The 6,000-nt window shown below is 40.5% G+C and overlaps 1 protein-coding gene across 6 annotated transcripts in view; it reads right to left on the minus strand.

The window, feature by feature from the left end:
• The window catches only part of TDRD12 (tudor domain containing 12), a 227,304-nt gene extending 222,466 nt beyond the window's left edge, over positions 1-4,838 (minus strand). For 2 of the 6 annotated variants that reach the window (XM_077288673.1, XM_077288667.1), the window contains exon 1: positions 4,750-4,826. The gene's annotated coding sequence lies outside the window, so the exon portion shown is untranslated. Of the gene's footprint in view, positions 1-4,262; positions 4,323-4,611 lie in introns of those variants that run through there. The other 4 variants (XM_077288671.1, XM_077288669.1, XM_077288668.1 and 1 more) reach the window with 4 other exon arrangements.
• Between the last annotated feature and the right edge of the window lie 1,162 nt (positions 4,839-6,000).

The raw sequence follows: 6,000 nt of genomic DNA on the forward strand, positions 1-6,000 counted from the left end.
TTGCATTGAAAAGTAAAATGGCGCTCCTTCCCTTCCGAGCTCTGCTATGCGCCCAAACAGTGGTTTACCCCCACATATGGGGTATCGTCGTACTCAGGACAAATTGCACAACAACTTTTGTGGTCTAATTTCTTCTCTTACCCTTGGGAAAATAAAAAATTGGGGGCTAAAAAATCATTTTTGTGAAAAAATATGATTTTTTATTTTTACGGCTCTGCATTATAAACTTCTGTGAAGCACTTTGTTGGGTCAAAGTGCTCACCACACATCTAGATAAGTTCCTTAAGGGGTCTACTTTCCAAAATGGTGTCACTTGTGGGGGGTTTCAATGTTTAGGCACATCAGAGGCTCTCCAAACACAACATGGCGTCCCATCTTAATTCCAGTCAATTTTGCATTGAAAAGTAAAATGGCGCTCCTTCCCTTCCGAGCTCTGCTATGCACCCAAACAGTGGTTTACCCCCACATATGGGGTATCGTCGTACTCAGGACAAATTGCTTAACATTTGTGGTCTAATTTCTCCTGTTACCCTTGGTAAAATAAAACAAATTGGAGCTGAAATAAATTGTGTGTGAAAAAAAGTTAAATGTTCATTTTTATTGAAACATTCCAAAAATTCCTGTGAAACACCTGAAGGGTTACTAAACTTCTTGAATGTGGTTTTGAGCACCTTGAGGGGTGCAGTTTTTAGAATGGTGTCACACTTGGGTATTTTCTATCATATAGACCCCTCAAAATGACTTCAAATGAGATGTGGGCCCTAAAAAAAAATGGTGTTGTAAAAATGAGAAATTTCTGGTCAACTTTTAACCCTCATAACTCCCTAACAAAAAAAAAAAAGGTTCCAAAATTGTGCTGATGTAAAGTAGACATGTGGGAAATGTTACTTATTAAGTATTTTGCGTGACATATCTCTGTGATTTAAGGGCATAAAAATTCACAGTTGGAAAATTGCGAAATTTTCAAAATGTTCGCCAAATTTCCGTTTTTTTCACAAATAAACGCAAGTTATATCGAATAAATTTTACCACTAACATGAAGTACAATATGTCACGAGAAAACAATGTCAGAATCGCCAAGATCCGTTAAAGCGTTCCAGAGTTATAACCTCATAAAGGGACAGTGGTCAGAATTGTAAAAATTGGCCCGGTCATTAACGTGCAAACCATCCTCGGGGCTTAAGGGGTTAATATGATGGCTTAGCTCATTACGAGAACACAGATACCAAATTTACCTTTGTTTTTTATATTTACCGTATATATCCGAGTATAAGAATTTCAGACCAATTTTTTAGGCTGGAATTGGCCCTCTCGGCTTATACACGAGACATTCCCGGGGGTCGGCAGCTGTGTAATCATACTCACCTGCTCCTGGCGCGGTCCCTGGTTCTCTGGGCGCCGGCAGTTTCTTCCTGTGTTGAGCGGTCGAATGGTACCGCTCATTACAGTAATCAATATGGACCCCACTCCACTCCCATAGAGGTGGAGCCGCATATTCATTACTGTAATGAGCGGCACCATGTGACCACTCAACACAGGAAGAAGCTGCCGGCGCCCGGAGAACCAGGGACCTGCAGGGACCGCGCCAGGAGCAGGTGAGTATAACGGGGGCATTGCGTGATATTCACCTGTCCCACGTTCCACCGCCGGGCTCCGTCTTACGCGTCGTCTGCAGTGACACTCAGGTCAGAAGGCGCGATGACGCGATTAGTGTGCACACCCTCTGCCTCAACAGTCAGTGCAGATGACGCGGAACACACAGCGGCGCCGACGGTGGAACGCGGACAGGTGACTATAGCAAGTGCCGGGGGCCTGAGCGACGAGAGGTATGTGATTTTTTTTTTTTTTTAATCGCAGCAACAGCATATGGGGCAAATATCTCTATGGAGCATCTTATGGGGCCATAATCAGCATTTGTGCAGCACTATATGGGGCAAATATCTCTTTGGAGCATCTTATGGGGCTATAATCAGCATTTGTGCAGCACTATATGGGGCAAATATCCTTATGGAGCATCTTATGGGGCCATAATCAGCATTTGTGCAGCATTACATGGGCAAATGTGTCTATGGAGCATCTTATGGGGCCATAATCAGCATTTGTGCAGCATTATATGGGGCAAATATCTCTTGGAGCATCTTATGGGGCCATAATCAGCATTTGTGCAGCACTATATTGGGCAAATATCTCTAAGGAGCATCTTATGGGGCCATAATCAACATTTCTGCAGCATTGTATGGGGCATATTTTAATATGGAGCATCTTATGGGGCCCATCATAAACTGTATGGAGCATCTTATGGGGCCATAATTTACATTTGTGCGGCATTATATGGGGTGTATTTTAATATGGAGCATCTTATGAGGCCATCATTAACCTTTGTGTAGCATTATATGGCGCATATTTTGTATGGAGCATCTTATGGGGCCCATCATGAACTGTATGGAGCATTATATGGGGCTCCTGATTCAATATGGATATTCAAAAACACTTAACCTACTGATGTCTCAATTAATTTTACTTTTATTGGGATCTATTTTATTTTTGACATTTACCAGTAGCTGCTGCATTTTCCACCCTAGGCTTATACTCGAGTCATTAAGTTTTCCCAGTTTTTTGTGGCAAAATTAGGGGTCTTGGCTTATATTCGGGTCGAGTTATACTCGAGTATATATGGTAAGTGGTGAAAAAAAAATTTGAAAAAGAAAAACAATTTTGCTTTTGTCACCATTTTCCTAGACCAGTAACATTTTCATTTTTCGGCCGATTGAGCAATGTGGGGGCTTATTATATGTGGGGCAAGACAACATTTTTATTAATACCAATGTTTTTGGATAGATAATATGTTTTGATCACTTGTCACAGCATTTTTTGTGAAATTGCAGCAACAAAAAAACTTATGCTTTTTATATTTTTAACCTTTTTAAAACTTTTTTCCCTACTTTTCACTGCTCTTAATTAGTGATGCCCGAGAGTGGTCTGAGGTGGTTATCTGAGCATGCTCAAGCGCTAATCGAGCATTTTGGTATGTTCGAGTCACAACAACTGTTTGATAGCCATAACACGTGCAGGAATTGCATGCAAGTGTTGCTGCTCTCGAACAGCCGTGAGGCATGCGGCGAAGGTGACACTAGCATAGTATTCGAGAACGCCGAGATGCTCAATTAGCACTCAAGCATGCTCAGATAACACCTTAACTGAGCATGCTCAGTCATCACTACTCTTAACCCCTTCATGACAGATGATGTATATTTACGTCATCGGCCATGTCGGAGCCCGCATCGTTCCCAGAACTTGAGGGCTGATTTCATAGGAGATCGTCATTTCGGCAATGCTGAATGGCACAGTATGTATGGCACAGATAATTGGAGGATAGCTGATGCAAGTCTCCCAAGGGAACTACTAAATACCGTAAGAATTTTTAAGTTTAAAAAATAAAAAAAAAAAAAAAAAAAAGTTTAAAAGCTTTAAAAAATACATAACAAAATAATACACAAAACTTCAAATATTATATATATATATATATATATATATATATATATATATATATATATATATATATATATATATATATATATAACACATATTTGTTATCGGCGAGTTCAGAAAAGTCCGATCAAAATATAAAAAAATTAATCAAATCAGTAAACGGCGTAATGAAAAATAAAAGTGACAGAATTATGTTTTTTTTTTGGTTGATGCAACATTGCAATAAAAGGCGATCAAAACATTTTATCTACCCCAAAATGATATCATTAAAAACAGCTCAGGCCTCACCCAGCCCCCCCAAATATGAGAACGTCACGGATGTTGAAAAATGGAAATAAAAACAATTTGTGTTTATTTTTTTACAAATATCTTCATTGCTTTTTTACCACTTAATAAATAAATAACTAAACTATACATGTTTGCTATCTGCGTACCTGTAGTGACCTGGGGAATCCTATTGCCAGGGCAGATTTACCATATATTGAACATGGTAAATAAAAAAAGTAAAACAAACAAACAATCATAAACCCAATTGTGGAATCGCCCTTTTTTAAAAATTTCAATGCACTTAGATTATTTTTTTTTGTGGCAGAATGACCAGTGTTATTAAAGTACAACTCATCCCGCAAAAAAAAAAAAAAAATGGCTGGAACAAAAAAAAAGTTATGGCTCTTGGAAGAAGGGAAAAAAAAAATGAAAATGAAAGGGTGAAGGGGGTAATAAGTCCCCTTAGGGGACTGGAAACTGCATTGTATTGCCAATCTTATACTTACCCCTCGGCGTCTCCACCTTTAGTCAGTGCCACTGCAGTCCCGCACCGCCATCTTGTGACTGGCCGGATGGCAGCAGTGACGGTTACAAGCTCTCAGTGTTAAGAATACGAGAGCCGGAAAGTATCAAGAGCGTTTTTTGCATTTTCTCATTGCTAATTGTTGAAAAAAAATGGTACAAATAAATAATTTCCTGCCACAGACAGAAAAAAAAAGAAAAAAAGTGTGCAGATTTCTGAAATCCTGTATAAAGCAGCTTTCAAATTGCATTAAAAAAACTGCTGCAAAAAAACCGCAAGGTGTGAACAGAGCCAGTGATAAAATAAACACACTGCAGGGTATCACGACATACTTGCACACACTGCGGGGGATGTTAGCATGTGACGTCAGAGGGACACGGAGCACATACGTTCCCACACGGGCCTCTCCCGGTCTCACGCCGCCCCCTCAGTCACTCACTAGACGGCGCCCCGGCTCTATCACCGCTCACCTCCGAGGTAAAGAGCACACTTCCAGAACTTTCCTGCACTGCTGACGTCACTTCCGGCTTCCTTTCCCCCGCGGAAAAGTGTGCTTTCGTTATTGCTGACGCTAGAGGGCGGAGCATCGGGCGAGTGTGCCTCAGCGGCGGCCATCTTGTTGTAGCCTATGCGGCCATAGCCAATCATAGCGGATTTAGACCGAGTTTTGCTCAGAAGTCACAGCCATGGGAGAAACAATAAGGTTCCCCCCCTAGCAACCAATTTAGTGAACTATTGGTTGTTATGGGAAATATCATAGTTACAACCAGCCTCCTCTATTCCATTATCCCTTTACTGAAGCAGCCATTTTTATTTTTTTTATTTTTTTCCCTCCCCTTCTTTCGAGAGACATAACTTTTTTTTTTTTCCTTTGAGTGTGGCGTTGTTTTGGTTGATACCATTCATTTTTAAAGTATAATGTACAAAAAAAAAGAATAAAGTCTTACTGCAGTATAATGGTGAAAAAAAATCATAATTCTGCCTCTTTTTTATAAGTTCACCTACGGAAGGATGCGATGTGAACCAAATGGAACCTGAACCACTTAACAACTGCTGTCAGATATTGACAGCAGCATTCAGAGGGTTAAACCGCAGAGATCAGAGTTGACTCTGATCACTCCTGTTAGGCCACGTTCACACACATGCAGTATTTGGTCAGTATTTGTGAGCCAAAACCAGGAGTGGGTGATAAATCCAGAAGTGGTGACGAGTTTCTGTCATACTTTTCCTCTGATTGTTCCTCTCTGGGTTTTATAAATATGGATATTAAATACTGACCAAATACTGCACGTGTGAACGTGACCATAGAGTTTCAGGCTCAGCTTTTGGCGTTGCTCCATACACACTGGATGTGTGCCAAACACATGCAGTGACTATTAAGAAGGGGTTAAAAGGCTGGATAACCTCTTTAATATCTGCGATGTAAATATCCCTATAATGGCTCATACCCATCTGCGAGGAAAACAGACAAGAGCAACGAGATAAAAAAAATCCCCCAGCGCTGCAGCCTGATCACATTTATATTGAATTATATACACATTTGGTTTCTGGAATTCTGAAGTTCCTACAACAAAAAAAAAAAAGGCCTTGCAAAATGGCGCAGGCTGCACCTGCACAGTAGCAGCTATTGGTGTATAGACGGGTGATCTGATAGCTGCTACTGTGCATGACTTTTCTGGACCGAAATCGGACCGTTTTTTTTTTTCTTTTTCACGGTGAAG

This window comes from Ranitomeya variabilis, chromosome 2 (genome assembly GCF_051348905.1).
Source record: "Ranitomeya variabilis isolate aRanVar5 chromosome 2, aRanVar5.hap1, whole genome shotgun sequence".
Lineage (NCBI taxonomy): Eukaryota > Metazoa > Chordata > Amphibia > Anura > Dendrobatidae > Ranitomeya > Ranitomeya variabilis.